General features: G+C 42.4%; 1 protein-coding gene across 5 annotated transcripts in view; it reads left to right on the top strand.

The window, feature by feature from the left end:
• PAG1 (phosphoprotein membrane anchor with glycosphingolipid microdomains 1) overlaps nt 1-18495 on the top strand; it is a 117158-nt gene that overhangs the window by 60807 nt on the left and 37856 nt on the right. For 2 of the 5 annotated variants that reach the window (XM_049823156.1, XM_049823166.1), the window contains one exon: nt 8239-8303. The exons of 1 other annotated variant lie outside the window; for it this stretch is intronic. The gene's annotated coding sequence lies outside the window, so the exon portion shown is untranslated. Of the gene's footprint in view, nt 1-5459; nt 5723-8238; nt 8304-18495 lie in introns of those variants that run through there. 2 more of the 5 variants (XM_049823174.1, XM_049823182.1) reach the window with 2 other exon arrangements.

Raw genomic sequence — 18495 nt, 5'->3', positions numbered from 1 at the left:
TTCAGTTCTATTATCACTGCTTGTATTGGGTTTGCATGGCAAGGTTTTGGTAGGGGAGGGCTACAGTGGTGGCTTCTGTGAGAAGCTGCTGGAGGCTTTCCCTATGTCCAACAGAGCCAATGCCAGCTGGCTCCAAGACAGAACTGCCACTGGCTAAGGCCGAGCCCATCAGTGACAGTGGTAGTGCCTGGGAGAACAGAGTTAAGAAGGGAAAAAATAGTTGCTGGGACACAGAAACTGCAGCTGGAGAGAGGAGTGAAAACATGTGAGAGAAACAACCCTTGGTGCAGACCCCCAGGTCAGTGAAGAAGGAGGGGGACGAGATGCTCCAGGCGCTGGAGCAGAGATTCCCCTGCAGCCCGTGGGGAAGACCACGGTGAGGCAGGTTGTGCCCCTGCAGCCCAGGGAGGTCCACGGTGGAGCAGATATCCACCTGCAGCCCATGGAAGACCCCACGCCAGGGCAGGTGGGTACCCGAAGGAGGCTGTGACCCCACGGGAAGCCCACACTGGAGCAGGCTTCTGGCAGGACCTGCAGATCTGTGTGGAGAGAGGAGCCCACGGAGCAGGTTTTCTGGCAGGACTTGTGACCCCATAGAAGGGACCCACGTAGAGCAGTGTGCTCCTGAAGGACTGCACCCCATGGAAGGGACCCACACTAGAGCAGTTCATGAAGAACTGCAGCCTGTGGGAAGGACCCATGTTGGAGAAGTTCATGGAGGACTGTCTCCTGTGGGAGGGACCCCACGGTGGAGCAGGGGAAGCGTGTGAGGAGTCCTGCCCCTGAGGAGGAAGGAGCAGCAGAGATAATGTGTGATAAACTGACCCCAACCCCCATTCCCTGTCCCCCCGCACCACTGGTTGGGGGTAGGTGGAGAATCCAGGAGTGAAGCTGTGCCCAGGAAGAAGGGAGGGGTGGGGAGAAGGTGTTTTGAGATTTGGTTTTATTTCTCATTATCCTACTCTGCTTTGATTGGCAAAAATTAAGTTAATTTTCCTGAAGTCGAGTCTGTTTTGCCCATGATGGTAACTGCTGAGTGATCTCTCCCTGTCCTTATCTTGACCCACGAGCTTTTTGTTGTATTTTCTCTCCCCTGTCCAGTTGAGGAGGGGAGTGACAGAGCAGCTTTGGTGGGCACCTGGCATCCAACCAGGGTCAACCCACCACAGTGCTAATCAGACAGGTGGAAAGAGGAGAAATAAATTTGCAAATGACATCAGGTGTTCTTAAAAAAATGCTTCTCTGAATGTGTAGTAGTTCGTAATTACTGTAATGCTGCAAACCAACTTTCATAAAAAAAGATTTAAGAAAATTATTTGCATTCTTGTAATATAGAATATTAAACTTAGATCGTACTAGTAGACTTCAAATCTTTGTAAGGCTTTGACTTGTCTGCTCCAAGAAGGGGCTTTAGACACATGCTAGATATGCCAAATTAAAATCCCCATGGCCACAAGTCTTACGTAACTTGTATAAATGATGTATTCACCCGAGTTAGTCAAGAGCTTTTAGCAGAGAACAGACCATAGACCCAAATGATCTGTGTCCAAGTAAAATACTTCAGTAAGATAGATAGCTCAAAATGAAATACAGCCCTTTTAGCAGTGGAGGCAGTCCAGCATGTGCGTGTCTTCAGCATGCGCAGGAGAGATGCAAGTACTTCGCAGGACTGACAAGCTCCCAGCCAGAGCAAAAGGTGATGCTTGATTAATTGTAATTATGTGTTTAGTCCCTGGATCTCCTGTAGATGGAAGGAACCTGGTACATACCAGTATTGGGCTTGGGCAGGTGGAAGGAACTGATGAGGTGCACATACCGATGCCATGTAGTGTTACAAATAAAACTATCGCTGGAAGCAATGCTCTTAGAAAGTTAATGCAGGAAGGAATAGCAGTGACAAGTTTGTCTGGAATAACTGTAATTAAGAGAAGTCAAGAATAAGCAATGTTATCAAATTGGTTTTCATCAATAGCTAATCCAAATTTAGCAAAGATCTCTAGGGTTAAGGCTTATCATCTGATGCAGGCTGAACACATCTATCTTTGACTAGTTGAAGATTTGATGTAACACCTATTTAGAGAAGTAATTTACAAGTGTAACTGCTATCTGTATGGACAGAGATGTTCATAATTTGCTGAAAGATATTTGCTTTATATTTGTAAAGATTGAATTTGATATCAAGGTATTAGAGTGGCTGTGACTAAGTCTCAGCATACTTCATTGGAGAAAGAAATTCTTGGTCTTTTGTTTTCTAAAAACTGAATGTTGTATCCCTCTGTCTCTTACCTGTAGATGTAAAATGGGAGTGTGATTGTGTGTGTGTGTTGTAAAAGCCTGTGAGCAAACCAGATTTTTCAAAGTAGCAGCGTGCTAAGAAATCTAATAATCCTTCTGCAACTCCAAAGACACATACTGCACCTTACTGTCCCTGCCAGAGTGCACGCTGTGCTCCTTTCTCTTACATGTTTCTATGGAAAAGATCTTCTCTGAAACTTTCATTCTGTAGTTCCTCAATCCATCCCTCCACTGAATGACAAAATTTTTCTGCCACCTAAACTGCACTGAGCAATATCTTTGTGGTTTTATACTCTTTGAGAGATAGGGACATGTAAGACAGAGGTGAGGGGCATTTCAGATGGATGGTGTACATCCAAAGATACTGGAAGTTAATGGAATTACTGTGGTGTTACACCAGTGAAAATGAGGTCATCTTCTGTACTTTTAAAATAATTGTGAGAATAGCCTGAAAGTATTCCTTTTTCCTGTGACACTAAAAAATAATGGCTGGATCTTTACATGCCGTAGATGTGGAAAAAAAAGACAATAAGGCCTTAAAAAAAATCAAAATCAAATAGAATAACAAAGATCCAGAGAAAGAAGGATCTCCAAGGAAAATATCGATAAACTATGATGTCACATAAATCACATACATGTAAATGATAAATCTCTATACATCTGCTGACTGACGTAAATACTATGGATTTCCATTTTCACATTTGAGTTTGTGTACACTAAGTACAACATGAGCCCTTAAGTAAAATCTAGAGGTGCAAATTATTAGAGATGAAGTGAGATGGCACAGGCAGGCAGTAGTACTCTCTTCTACTCCAGACCCAAGATTTCCAAGAGAAGTAACCCTTATTAATGTTTTCAGCTACCTCCAAGCCAAAGTATACCATGTATTTGACATTAGCATTAGGCAGCCTATTGATGCTATGTTGCCAAACATTGCACAGTAAAGGAGGAAAATGGTACGAGACGAGTAATGCTGAGGACCACTGTTCATGTGGACTAGGAACTTTGGAGAAGCAGAAAAGGGAGGAGGAATAAAGCTGGCCTGGAGGACATTGCACTTGATTATACTTGACCTGTTTTGGCTGAAGTAATTCTGCTTGCCTCTAGCAACAAGCATTTCCTAATGTATTTTACCATTAGATGTTGCATCCTTTACTAGTTATTGAATGGTGTGTGTAGGCTGGCCTCCATGCCATTCTCATTTAGGGCACCTTTTTGGCTAAATAACTGCCTCAGCACTTCTTTTTTAAAGGATAGAAGTATATGCGGTTTTGAGATTACTTCTGTAATTCTGCAGAGCAAAAAGAGATCATGTTTGAGATCAATCAGCTGTGATACTGACCCTGGAAGCTACTCTGAAATATGTTTTAGATATTTATGATGTTCTGTCAAAGAACATCTGATTTGGTTTATTGCCATGTAATCATGGGGGTCTGCTGATATAAAGCAATCCTGATCCTGTTTAAGTCCCTTTGGCAAGATGCTTAAGACAAATAACTTGATCTTATTAATAGATAAAAGGAAAATGTTTCCATAAGAACTGTTATTAAAGAAAAAAATTAGAAGATGTGGTTGCTCATTTACAGCTCTCCTTTCCCAGCTTAATTTTGAGTACAAGATGCAGCATCTTACTGGGCTGTTACTATCCGCTGGCACTGCTGCTCAGTTCTCCTGAAAACGATGTTGGAATGTGGCCTCAGTGAAATGCTTTGAAACAAGTTATTTTCAAAAAATGTTTATATATTCCCTCTAGAAATCTCCCTCTTATTTTGCGGTCTCATGTTACAAACTCATATGTGTTAATTTGGAAGTGGCCTATCTGTGATTGTTTGTTACTCAAGATAACCCTTGCCAGTTGCCCCAAACTTTTAACAGGAGAAACAAGCCCTGAGAGCCGGGGCACCAGTGATAGCTGCCTGGTCCTGATGATGTTCCTCAAGCCTGACCTGGTAGGACCTGCTAAAAGGGTGAGATAGGGCCCCTGGGGGATTGCCAGCAAGTCGCCAATTAATACTGATTGCATGGGAAATTATTGTAATGCTGCGATGGTTCATCAGGGACCCGGAATGAGTTCACAGCTGTGCTGCACCCTAGGGCTGCGCGTCCCTTGGTGTTTGATTCTAGAAGAAAATGCATTGTTGCTTGCAGCTCTGTTCACTTGCAGTGTTTTAAGATCTGAACTATGCTTAATGTGGAGGAATGTGAAACAGCTACCATCTATCGTGGAGCTTGGCTTGGGAATATTTGAGTTAAACTGTAAAATTCCAATTGGTTTCAGCGGGGATCATCACTGACTCCTCTGGAGCTGGGCCAGATCGCTTCTCATTTTCTCATAGGGAAGAAAACAAAGCTGAAGTTATGCGAAATGTGTGCAACATGCACATGATAGTCCTTTCAAACCAAGAAAAATACAGACATCTGATTTTAAAAGGGCTTTCTTCTTTGCCTCTCCGATTTCCAAGGGGAGCTTTGTAGAAAACGGGGATTTAAGACGCTGCCGTCTTCCCCTCTTCCTAGTGACAGCTGTAAACATCTGCTGAGGATGTCATTCGTTGTCTCATCCTACAGTCACTTGTTAAGATCGTGAAGCATCATGCCTCCTTGAAAATTAAACTGGTAATGCCGTGGGGAGAGAGGAACCGCCAGTGTGCTCAGAGGCTCTCCGGAGTGTGGTTTCCGAGCGGTGCAAGAGCAGCTGCAGCATCCGTGCTCCGTCCCAGGGAGAACGCCTCAGCAGGGAGGGGAGCTTTCCCAGCCAGTTTGGGAAGGCAGGCGGTGGCAGGTGGGGTGTGTAACGCACGCTGCTGTGTCATCGTGCTGCGATTTTGCCTCTCCGTCCTTCTCTCGAAAAGGCAGACAAGGCTTCAAGTCATAAATTGCGTTTCGTGTAACTCCTCCCCTATTTCGGCTGCTTGCTCACGCAGCCACCCACGGATCTGAAACAAAAATGTGCGAAGCGAGGCAGGGAGCGCTCTCACCAGTGCAGATTTCACCTCCCCTCGCGGTGCCGGGGTGCCCGTCCTGCGCCGACACCGTCTTACTCCTCCCGAACGTGGCAAAGCTTTGGCTAATCACAAATACATAAGCATTTTTCTCCCATCCGTTCTCATCAGCCTGCACTCCAAGAAGACGAGGGGGGGGAAAAAAGTGCGGGGCTGTACATGAGCGTGTCTTTGTGCCACTGTTCGTTCAGCGGGCTGACAGAGGCGGCATTGTTCGCGGGCTGTGGCCGGCTTGGCAGCCAGAGAAGGTGGGGATCTGCGCCGCGCATACCGAATCGGCAAGCGGCCGAGGACAGGGGTCGAGAAACTCCTAGAGCTGCGTTAACAACAAGAGGGAGTTTCATAGCACCTCGCTAATAGTTTCTGCTGGTGTCTTCCACACAATGCAAATGGGATCCAGCAAAAGGAGTCCTTGTTAATCGAAGGTAAGGCTTTTATCTTTATAGTAGCATGGTAGCGATTGCTGCTGTTTGGTTATTAATTAAAATATGGGTAATACAACTGCAGGAGAAGTTGTGAAGTCTGCCGTACTCCTTAGGAGAATGAAGCTTCATGGTGGCATCGTGCCGCAGCTGAGGGTTATTGAAGTTTGTCTGTTCCCCTTTATGCAGGCTTAGGTTGCTTTACCAGTAATGAGAAAATCTGTATGTGTTCCCATCAGAAGAAGAGAAGACCGCTTAGTCTCCTTCTCCAGCTTTCTTACTTTTTAAGCCAGAAGCTACTACGTATATGCAATATTAAATGGATTTTGCTACATTAGCATATGGCCATTAGGCAAGGCAAATACTTTCTCCTATTACCAGAGACAGTTCCTCACCCCTGCAGGTACTCCCTGGGGTAGAAAATACCCTGTGCAGTGGTAAAAAAATTAACATTTGTTCCACACACCTCAGCAGAAAGAAAAATTGTTGTTGCATTTAATTTTTTTAGCCTCTTTGTAATAACTAAGATTACACAGATTGTGCTAAACAGGTTTTATGTTTCTGTGTAGATATTTCTCCTGTGTTCTTACTGCTTCAATGATATTTTTAATAGGTTTTAAATTACTGTTATTTTTCTAGTTTTAAAGTAAAGGTAGATTTTGTCTGAGCACTTCTCCAGGTCTTCTGCTGTTCTTACTGCTGTCTGTCCCTTGTAATTGTTAACTATGTTTTTGAGAGTGTGTACTGCTATTTGTGGATGATAACAAACGTGGTCTTAAAAGTGCATGCCTTGGAGCTGTGGCTGTTGTTCATTTTGTGTGCCCAGGATGACTTGCTTTTGGGGTGAATGGGCTCAGCTGCAGTGGGGACCCCCCAACACAACTCCAGATCTGGAGCTCTTAATGTCACAAGCAGTGTTTGAAAGATATTGGAGGATTTGGGGTTTTGTTTTTTCCTAAGGGGTGATAAAAAGAGGAGAGTGTCATTTATGTGCTGAAGGGCCTTACTTTCTTCTGCCAGTGCACCGTTCGCTGCGTGTAATTCAGGAGAACACAGCTCATACATACCTCCTGTTTGCCCAATGGCACGTAGCAGCCCCAGAGGACACACGCTGCTTTTGTGCTCCCGTTTGGTTTTAATCTTTAGGGAGCAACTGTTTCAAAGAATAAACACATTGCCTTGTAGGAGGAACTCCGGAAAACATCCTGCTAGTGACAGCGGCAGCCGCTGCCCATCACGCTGGACGACCCTCTGCCAAAACCGGCAGGGCTTTGCTCGCCGGCCAGCCAAAGGCTGGGAGCTGCAAGCTGTGTAACCGCGAGGATGGCTGAAGGAAATAACAGTTAAAAGCGTTAATTAAAACTGCAAGGCTGCTAACTACTTGTTCAAAACGCGGTATCTGGGTTTATCCTGGCCCTCAGCCCAGGGATTTGCGGCATCTCCTTTGTGCGGCAGCGTCCACCCTGCTAACCCAGACTCAGCCCCCCAGGCTTCTCGGCGGTGGGGCTGCGTCGGGCACTGGGCGGGCAGGTAACAGCGGGTTCTCTCCCTCCACCCAGGCGTTCCCCGTGCACCCGTCCTCACTGAGGGAGAGGGAAACTGCGGGCTCCAGCTTGGGGGGGGCCGGGTCCCCACTCCCCAGCCCCCTCAGCCGGGCTGCGGGGCTGGAGGGATGATGCTGGACCCTGCATCCTGCCTTTTAGACATCAGCATTTTAATGATGCCCTTCTCTTCAGGGAGACATGTTCCAGACAGCACCTGCTACAGTAAAGAAGGACATTTTAAAGTAATAAGAAGCGTATTTAGACCCGCCTAATATATTTTTTTGTCTATCGAATGAGAGCTATTTATGGTCATTACCTTCCTGAGAGAAAGAAGTGAGACCCTAGGTTAGATTCTGTGTCTTTCGATGATTTTCTTGCTCTTGTCAGGGACCAGCAAGTGTGGAAATCCCAAATCTGAGCTTGTCTGCACAAGCAAAGAAATGGAACCAGAATAATTAAAAGGGTTGCAGTTCACAACCGGTTTTCAGTGCATGCTGTACTAAAGGCAATCATATCAGGAAATAAAAATACCTGTGGGTAAATGCAGTTTTAGGTTAAATCAAAATTGGTCATTTATTATGGATGAACACACTGCCTTATACTGGTGTAGAGCCTGTTACTTTACTTTTACTGCTGTGTTTTAACTGGCAAACACTTACAAAGTTTCATTTGTTGTTAGTTTAAAAAAGTGGAGGAAATATGTCTCCCACAAATAAAATAATCCTGCTTAAAGTTCATTTACTAAATGCAGCATGCCTCATTTATACAGCGACTTTTATAACCCATTTCCTCCAGAGTATACGACACTAAGCAGACAGGGTCAATTAAAAACAAATAGCTTTTGCTTACACAGTCAACTTTTATCTATTGTATATGTTTCTGTAAACAAAAAGATGCAGCAGAGTTTGTGATGGACGTAAGCACAGGCAGGGCCTTTGCAGTAACTTCTTAACCAGCACTTCATCATTTTTCCAGCACAGAAGCTTTTGCTTCCTCACTGAGAGCGCCTGTATGAAGACCTGCGTGGACAGTGTTGTAAGGTAAGGAATACACCCACTGGGTTTTTTAAGTTCTTCTTCCTAATTTTGCATTGCTATGGAGTTGCCATCTGAGAAGTTGCTTCACTCTGCACCTGAATTCTTCTCAGAAGGACTTGCATATGGTGGTCCTTCACTGTTCAGTAGTAACAAACGTGAGCAAAACTAACTGTTTACTGTGTGGATGATAATGTCTTAAATGATGTTGAATTTCACTTTTGTGTGAAGTCTTACATGTGTACTCTTTCTCTCCCGTGAGCCTCAAACAGTCCCTGTGGGGAACTGGGCACGCTGCATGTTCAGTGCACCTCTTGGTGCAGCGGGTCCCTGTGCAGCATCACTTGCAGTATTTTATTCAACTTTGAAGTGCTGAATTAAAACAGGAGAGTCTGTTGTGTTTTCTACTTCCCAGAAATACCACCACTTTGTGGCCTTCCCCTGCTAGCTTTAGTGTCACCTTTCCTTCTCAACTTCTCTTTTCTCCTGCTGGGTAGCAGCCCCCATCATCTCTGCACCCCTTCATACACAGCGCACTCGAGGCTTTTATCCACAGGCTGATGATCAGCAAGCAGCATCATTCTTACCTCCTCTCCCAGGACCTACATCTGTCGTGGTTTACTCTACCTCACGCACCGAGTGAACCAATAAACGGTCAATAAATGAAGAATCTATTTGAAACATGGCAACTGGAAATGGTGTAACTCTTTCAATTTAGGGTCCTAAAAGACAGGCTTTCATGCAGCACTAGGCAGATTACACAGCCTGCATGGATATTACAAAATCCAGCAGTGTTAGTATAGTATAGCTGTGCTGCTTGTTTGCTTAATCTGCTTGTTTAGAGACACCCAGAATATTCTTCTTAATCATCTGTTTCCGCTGCATAGTAGGTACAGGAGGAAATACCACAGAGAGCCCTGTCGCTAGGAAAACGAATCATTTGAATGTGCAATGTAAATATTTTAACTAACCAAATGTAAACACTGTTTTGCCTTAAGGATGGGAAAAGACTGTCACAGTCAAAAATGAGCTGACATGAGAGTGACCCTGTATAGATGAGATACAAAATTGCATTCACACATTTTGGTAATCAAAACAGAGCCCTTAATGAATTGCCTAGTGTGAAAGGAATTACAAACACAAATGTGCCTGACACAAGATGATCGGAAGTCACTGCTGCATTAATGTTAGAAGGAAGGACTTTCAGGATTCATGGGGATCCAAGGTCCATGGGAGGAATGGTGTGAGATGAGAGAGACGAGATGATGAGAGATGTGAGATGGTGAGAGCTAGAGAGAGGCTGGAGACCCTGCATGACAATCTAAACTGTAAGTATGCTCTGAACATCCATGGTCCTCCATGCCTCTGGCTATGACTTGTGCTCACCATGCCAGGACAGTTAATTCAGAGGTTTCCAAGGGTTAGAAGATCGTAGAAGCAACAAAGATACTAGATACAGCAGGAAACACCTTATTTCATTCACAGATGTGCTGTGGGTTTTTCAGCTGGTGGATTCAAAGGCAAGCAGAATTCTTAGGGAGCTCAGAGCGGTTGCTCATTAGCTCTGCCTATACTGGCTTCATAAGTGCCTGAAGAATTATGGTCAAGTGGTACTTGACAAAAAACAAACATGGGGTTTAACTTCTGGTGCTGAATATGATCCCAAAAAATAGTGCTATAGGATAGGATACAGAATCCTCCAGATACCACTTGACTTTATCATGCAGTAGATGCTAAGAAGTAGAGATCCTAAATGGTCTTTGGGTGTTCATCAGATTGCTAAGCAGAAGAAACATCTGGAGACTACTTCATTGGCTATGTGTTCTAGCCCATGGATTGTTAATATCAGAAGAGGAAGAAATGACACAGAAGATTTGACTAGACTCCATGGATTGCGAGAAACTAGTTAGATCTTATTTCTGTAGGCAGAGGTCGATGTAAATGCCCAAGTAAGCTTTCATTACTGGAATAGCTGGGGGATTTTTTAAAGTTGATTTTTGCTTGTATTACCAACAATAGGTAATATATTAACATCTGCCTCACATTTGCTATTTCTTTGTTCTAACAGCTGGAAATTTACATTTACACATAGGCCTCAGAGCTAAAAATGTCATTCCCTAGGTTAAAAACCCATACTGATTTTTGTCGTTCTCCTTGTTAGGAAAGGAGAACTGGAAACACAGGAAAAAGGCAAATGGGAAGGGTAACCCCTGGATGATAAATGCTTTCAGCTGGAGCACAGATTAATCATATATAGCATAGCCTAAGAGTGTCATTGTCTGCCATTACTACAGCAATTTAGCTGTAGCCAAATAAGCAAGTCTATTAAGAGTAAAAATTATCCAAAGAAAGTAAAAGAAACCAAATACTTAAAACATAAGTGAAGAGAAAAATACAATAGCATTTTTTTCAGTATAGAGGAAATTAAGAGCCTTTTTTGTGTAGATGAGAAGTGTTTTGCATAGATGAGAATAACTTTGATGTTATCCTTGAATAAAACTTCTGTTGCTATAAAATCAATCATTTTACGCAATAACTTCATGTAACTATTCTCTCGAATATAGGTAATCCAAATCTTGTTTACCTCCCAGACAGGTGTATCAATTTTCATGGGAAAGCATGAATACATTCAAAAGTAAGAACTTCATTTTTTCCCTTTAGGAGAAGGAAGCTCATATGCTTTTGCTGAAGTGCTGTATTGTGCTCCTCCCCCCCCCGCCCCCCCAAAAAAAAAAAAAAAAATCTAAAATGGCTTGTTTTAACACAGGAAAAAAAGGTAGGAACAGATTACTTTGTGCTGCTGAATTCATCACGTTTTTTCTAAATGAAAATAGCATTACTTGAAGAAGGGTTTTAGATGGCTGATGAGAGATAGGGAGTTTAAGAGGAGGGAAGAGAAGTGCAGTTGAAAAATGTTTGAAATGACAGTGTAAACTTCAGGGAGGAAGGGAATTAGATAAAAGAATCTGTGAGAGTGGGAATAATAATGTGAAGGGGAACAGACTGTGCTGGTGAGATCTTTTGGCCTTGGGTTTGAAAAGAATTCAGAATATGATCTGCAGTCTCTGTCTTTGGGAGGGGGGATGGGAGTTTTTCCATTTATGGTAAAGTGGAGTAATAATGTCATTGCCCCAGCTGTTAAAATATTTTCAAACCTACTTCAAACTGGTTATTTATTGCAGTGTTAAAGTATAGACTGTTGTGGTCAGAAGAAAGAGAGAAATTGGAATTGATCCCAAAAAGTGGAGTGAAAGTATAATTTATGCTTCCCTGAGAGGGAATGGGACAGCTAGCCCAGTCTGGCTCATTGTCACTGGTTTTTAGGAAGCCTTTTTGGATATAGATGTAAGTGAACAAATCTCAAGGTTCAGATCTACAAGGGGAACTTGGAAGCTTCCATCAAAGCCACGGATAAATAGGATGCATATTTTGAGTCCCAAAGTGCCACCTGAGGGTGACTTTGCAAAGCACATGAGGACCATGGCATCCCAAGCATCTCTGGCATACCCTTGAGAATTGACTTGTGTAAGGCAGTGTTTCTGCAGAAGGTGGATGGTCTACACGGGAGCTCCCGTGCCCACAGCTGCTTCAAAAGCCACTTTTTCATTGTGGTACAGAGTAGTCTGTGATCTTTGCCTGCTTAGTCATTTCTATGTAACACAGTCTTCAAATTCATATCTACATATCACCTATTCCAGATGAACAGCGATAACTTTCAGTGTTAGGTAAATCTGTCTGTGAGATGAATTTATACTTGCACTGTCGTAGACTGGCAGTAGCCTTAGACAATCCGCTCTCATCAGACTAACTTGGTTTCTTAGTTCTGCTCTTGTGGCACAGCCAATTCCATTTCAGTGTATGTCAATTAAGGAGAGTATGCTCTAGCAATATTTTATGTTTACACAGCACCTCTCATCCCAGAGCACTTTATAAATCATTTATATTCAACACCACTGACCTTTTGCAGGCCCTTGAGAACAGGAGAGCAACCGTTTTACAAAAGCAATACAAACCGTAGGAATTTTTTTTCTATAATGCTGGGGGGAACCCATTTATTACAGAATGAATTACATGTTCGCTAAGCTACAGCTTCAGTTTTTAAAGACCTTTATTGAAAATTTCCTCAAGATAAGGTGCATGATCCTACAATTTGTACACACCATGAACAAAGACAATCCATCTTTCCAAGACTGGACCCCTGGAAACATTTCACTCTTGCCCCTAAATGAACATAAAAGTATCACTACCTTTATACCCTGGCTGTCATTTTATCTGTAAATTGTCACCTCTTCCTGCAGAATCTGCCCAAAATACTATAGTCTGCATTCCTCCTCAGCTGCTGAGGATCCTCCCATCTCAGTGTGAGAGATACAGCAAAATAAATACATCAGAAAACCTATTTAATTGCTTTTAAGGGATTCAGATGTAACTGATCTTCTTGGGGTATCAAGCTGAAGAAATTCAGTGTGGCTGTGCATTGGGCCAGCGTATGCAGAGGAGAGATGAGCAAGGCCAAAGGGACAAAGAGGAGGAGGAGGAGGAGGATGGCGATAAATTAATGTTTCTGGCATTCACTGCCCCTTCCCATAAACATGAAGAGGACATTCCGAAGCCTGCTGTCAGTTAGTGTCTGTCCCTGCAGCACTGGAGCCATGGGGAATGGCAGTGGTCAGTGAGGGAGCGTCGGAGGTCCTCTGTCTGCGGGGGCATCCTTCTTGTGATGTTGCAGAGGCTCAGCTTATCTGCAGGACTAGCTTGGCAGGGTCAGATTCCCTCTACTTTAAGAAAAAACTCCAAGGGAGCTGCTTTCCTTAGTTTTAAAGCAGAAAATAGATATACAGCCTGTCCTAGTACAGTATTTGCCAAACCAGCCATTCTGGAGGTTAATTTGGGCCTTATTTAATCCGCTGTTTTAAACAGAAGGACAGCAACATTTCTATTTTAGTTGTACAATTCAGCAAATGGATTACAAAACTGTAGTTAGCTATGAATGCCATGGATGGTAACCCAGTTAATAGTAGATTAAAAGAATCTTTAGGTTTTCAGTGTATTGTTTTACCATTTATCTCTCTTCTTAGTTTGTCTGGGTTTAATGTAGTTTATTCCATTTAGGACCATTACTGAGACAAACCCCATTAAAGCAGGCATTATAGTTCTTGTTTTGATTAGCACTTAAGGCCACTAGATAATGATGCTTAAAAGAATAATCTCCTATTTCTCTCATGGTCATTAGCACTGTGATCACCATCAACATTCCTACAACAGTGTAAGTCTTTTATTCTTTTTCCTTCTAAATCCCAGAGCCAATTGTGATTGCCTTTAATATGGTCCGTGACATCTGAACTGTAATGTTTATATCAAAAATAACAGTTCTTGCTCTTTCAGTGCTCACACTTGCAAGAAATTGGATCTTTGTATGTAAGACTTGTGGTCAAAATCTATCATTACTAGCTAATATTTTGCAAAGATATTTTATTGGGGTGATTCTCGTTCATTTTATTTCGTGGTGAGGCTTTCTAGACATTCAGGTATGTACATGTTCTTCTCAAACAACACCCTGACCAGAGAAAGACATTTGCATCACTCCTACCAAGACAGTGACCAGTATAGGACCATTTCAGTCTTGGACTGATACAGGCAATTAAAATAATTTCCTCACATCATGTTTAAAGGAGTGACATGTAATTCTAGGACAAAGCCTCTCAGCATCTCTTTCCGACACTCGTCTGCACTCAGAGGATGAGCAGCTGCTATTACATGCTAATGTCGGTTGAGGGTGAATGGCCATTTTAGGACATGTTATTAACTCTGTGCAAATGGGTGCATTTTCCATTCTAGTGTACAGAGTTGACCTCACATGCTGTTCCCTTTACAGGTTTTAGTTTTGTTAACCAAAAAGAAAAACAAGAAAAATTATGAGTTCGATGAGTCAGGCTTGGCATCTTGAAGGACGGGGAATGTTCATCTGTAATTGCACTCTCTAGCTGTAGGGACAAGACCCCTCACCTTACAGGCATGTGAAGTTGCAGGTCCCTAAGGACAGAAGGCTAGCCAGGACAATTAACATTTCTAATAACACAGCCACCTTATTTTACCATTATTGCTCCATTTTACCTACTGTAGATGAACGCTGGTGTACCTGAAAAGAGGCATTCACCCTAGTCTTCATCCTTTATTCTTACAGACCAAAATTTCCCTGTGTTTTCACTAACTTGCCAGCTTCAGGTGCGAGAGCCTAGCGGTCTCCTGAGGTGCTTTCAGCTGCTCATCAAAGGCTCAGAGCAGGCTGAATGTTTGTTTTCATGAACATATTTCTATATAGAGATAAAAATTGTCACTTTTTTCTTCCTCTCTTCCTCCTGAAGAGGAAAAAGAATGTGTGCATACAAAAAATATAGCATTTGGAACTTTATCATAGACTTGTTTTGGCTTATGACTCTGCCAAATTATTAGTGACAGTCTGTTTCTGGTTGCGGCCATGATCCCCTGGCCCCTGCTTTGAAGTGCAGGGGACTTAGAGGGGATGAGTGGCCAGGAGTGCCAGATTTACAAAATATTAATTTTTGTGGGATTGTTTCATGATTCTCCAAACCTTCTGAGCACAGAAGCCCTTTTTGCCCTTTTATCATATTGGAGCCCAAGCCACCTAATCCATACCCCTTTGATTTAGGTGGTTTTTGATGAATTTTCCTCACTAGAGCATCCAGTTCTGCTCTATTCCTACTATTTGTTTGGTCTAGCCTTGCTCAGAATAGATTACTAATGCAGTAGTTAAAATACCATCATGTTAATGCTCTTTACCAGGGATGGAAACTGGCTTGTCTCGGAAGCAGTGACACATGAACCAGGCTGAAGAATGAGCTTCAGCATGGCATAACCCTGTATTTAGCATTCAGCCAGTCACCACACTGATCTGATTTTTCCTGTTATTATTTTTACCTAGATGGTTGCTGCAGTTAAATTAAAAGGCATATCCCAATTTCTAAAAAACAGAAGAGAACCAGATCTCTGGAAGATATTACCTTAATAAACCACATTTTAAAAATATGTAAATCCTCACTTGTGAATTCCTGATGAACACAGAATAAATTCCTACAGTTCAAGATTTCTCCTTATTTATTTAATTTATATGCCATTATAACTGTGAATGAGGCTTTACAAAACCACAGGGACACAATCTTTGCCCTAAAGAGACTGTAGCTGAAATTAGACACAACATAGAACCAATGGCTTCAATAGACAAAGCAGGATTACATCAAATAAAAATGGTTCATATTGTGTATGTTGCATACGTTGTAAGCTTGCGATAATACAATTATTTGGAAAAGACCTGTTTGTCACCCCTGAATGTGGTGATTAATAACAAAGCTCTGGAATAAAGCTATCATTAGTGTTTGCTGGTTTAAACCAGAAAACCTGAGATACTAATAATTAATCATTGCTTTCCTAAGGGCAATTTAATTGAAGAGCTGGATTTAATAGAGGATATACTCAGCGGCGTATTTGACTTTCTAGATGCTGTGGCCTCCAAGGACCTTCACTCTGTTTTTAGACTCTTCTTCTAGACTAATGATATTGCTTGCCTTGCTTGTTTTATTACATGATGAAGGTAGAGCCTCTTGGAGGCTCTAACAGGACTTCCACACTTTCTTCACCCTTCATTTTGTGTACACAGCGGATACTAAGATCTCTCTGAATTTTAAGTAAAGGAGTGTCTTACTCCATACATGTAGAGCTCTTTTTCTACTATTTGGTTACAGGTACCTGTGTAATATTTTGTTTCTGGGAAGAAGCCATAATTGTTCAGTACATCATTGTTTGAGTGTTCCTCAGCAGAAGAGGCTACCGTCCTCATGTAAATACTGCTTGTACGTGTATCAAATCCTCAGGCTTTATTTTGACATTTGAATATCTAGACCTTTTGTTTAACAGGGCTTTGGATAACGAACTAAGGTTTGGCCACTATTTCCAGAGCTCTGCTAGTACAGAACTCATCTGCTTTGTGGAAGAGAGGAGCAGGTAACACACCGGCGGTGGGGACAGCGTGGGCCGGGCGAGGGGCATGGGGCTGGAAACCTCCCCACCTTTTCAGCCCCTTCAGTGGGCGAGGGTTGGGGGTTTTTTCCCCAGCAATTTGCTCAGATAGATAAGGGGGTTAGTGTACCTGCTCACCTACCTCACAGGATTCTGGTGTGGCTAATTAGTCAATATTTGAACAGCTCTGTGAAAACGCTTTAGAAGTGCCAATTATGAATTACAATTATCTTGTGAATATGATGGGGAGTCCACGTTTGCATGTTAATTCAGGCCATGGGAGTAAGCCTTTCAAATAAAGGCTCTTATTTAAATGCCTTACCTATTCCTTATCTCTTGTTGTGTGGGGTTTTTTAAGGATGATGAGAAACATCAGACCAGGTCTGACTGTTTTTAATGAGTTATGTAGTTAGTCACAGTAGGTAAATTTACAAACCAAGCAGGACACATTCAGAGATCGATTCTGTCTGTTCGGCAGACAGTTTTACATGATGGGCATCAGAACGAGCCTGCAGAGACTTTAGAACAAATACTTCTAAGTAACATTGCCAGAAGCCTGTTAATACAGTGGCAATTCCTGTTTTAAACTCTGCAGAGTTCCTACTTTATTTATATCCCATCTATTTACTGAAGTATAATAGATTTACTCTGGGAAGAGACTCAATCTCAGCAGACTTCCACTGAAGGCTGACATTTAAGTTTCAACTTAGTTTCACAAAATAGTAACTAATGCTTAGTACTAGCTGCAGGACACTTAGCTATTTTTCATAGCAGCACACCAGTATTAAAAACGAAGCAAGAAGAGCCTGCAAAAGAAGTCCATGACTGGACTTACACTTTTTTGAAATTCCTGGAAACTTTCTGCTGCAGCAAGAATGCTTTTGTATTTTTCTTAAGGTCTCTGCATTTTCTTGCAACTTCATAAATGTTGCTGGTCTCTCTAACTGGATAATAAAAGGCTTTATTATTTATTCTCCTTTTATATAAATTAGTTGGGCAAATAGTTGCACCTAATGGAGTGTAGATATGTATGTTAATGTTGCATTAAATGAAAAGAAACCTAGAGTTGCGTGTAATCCCACAGAGGGGACTCCGTTCTGCCTGCAGTTATTATACAAGAGCAGCTGGGAACAGAATTGGGCCAGAAGTTCCCTGCATACCTATCTCTTTGCAGTAACATAAAACTTTAATGGCAAAAAATTACAGGGAAATGAACACTTTATTTAAAAATGTTCATGAAGGGAGAAGAACATTTTTTCCCTCCCGAATATAGGTCTTTTGATGGCTGTTTGCTAATTTTATGCTTACACTTGCATTCTGTAGCTGCATAGGGATGTTTAATGCAATGTTGATATGAGCCCACACATTGATGCTCCAGTAAAGGGGTCTTAAATATTCATATGATAACCAGATTCATGTGGTTTTATTTGCTTCTTTTCTTCTCTACCCGGAGTCCTAAGCACCACCAGATAATTAAGCATTATAGGGTCTGTGGTAGTGAACGTTTCTGAAAATCTGGACATTCATTTTTTGTCCTGCCAGCAGGCAGGAGTGTGATGCTCTGGTATTGTTCTGCTTGGAGAAAAGTGTTCTTCTGATATTAGACTAAAATGTTTCATCCCTTTGTAAATCCTTAAGGCTTTCTGAGATGGATTTAGTGCTAAGGGCATTTAGCCTTGTGTGGGAAATTATTGTAGAGGAAGATGCTTTTATCTGTGTAACAACTAACAGTATGCGATTCAACTGCAAATGAAAACTCCTAAATTTAGCCAAGTGCCTGCAAGGCACCTTCAGGCCCTGTTGTAGTCAGTGGTGATCAGAGTCCCCTTCAGCTGCCCACCCAGAAGCAGCTGGTGCTACCTGAGATGCCCTGGGACATTTCTCATAGTCTCTAATTGCTATTTGAGAAGCATGAAAGTTTTCTGTAGGTCCTGTGCCATGTCTGCCAACCACATCCAGATGCGGGTTTCATCTGCCTAAAGAGAGGACATTGAATGCTGTTTCAAGTGCCATAGGCTATGCCCCTTGGCTTCCAGCTGCCACCCCAGAAGGGCACAGATCTCCTGCAGTTCCTGCATCAAATTGTCCATCTCCGTGGGCATATCTGCACAGACATCCAGATAGCTTGGATGTCCTCAGGTAACTCAAGTGGTCCTAGCTATCA

This window comes from Accipiter gentilis, chromosome 2, assembly GCF_929443795.1.
Source record: "Accipiter gentilis chromosome 2, bAccGen1.1, whole genome shotgun sequence".
NCBI lineage: Eukaryota > Metazoa > Chordata > Aves > Accipitriformes > Accipitridae > Astur > Astur gentilis.
This window is presented reverse-complemented; position numbering and strand designations above follow the sequence as displayed.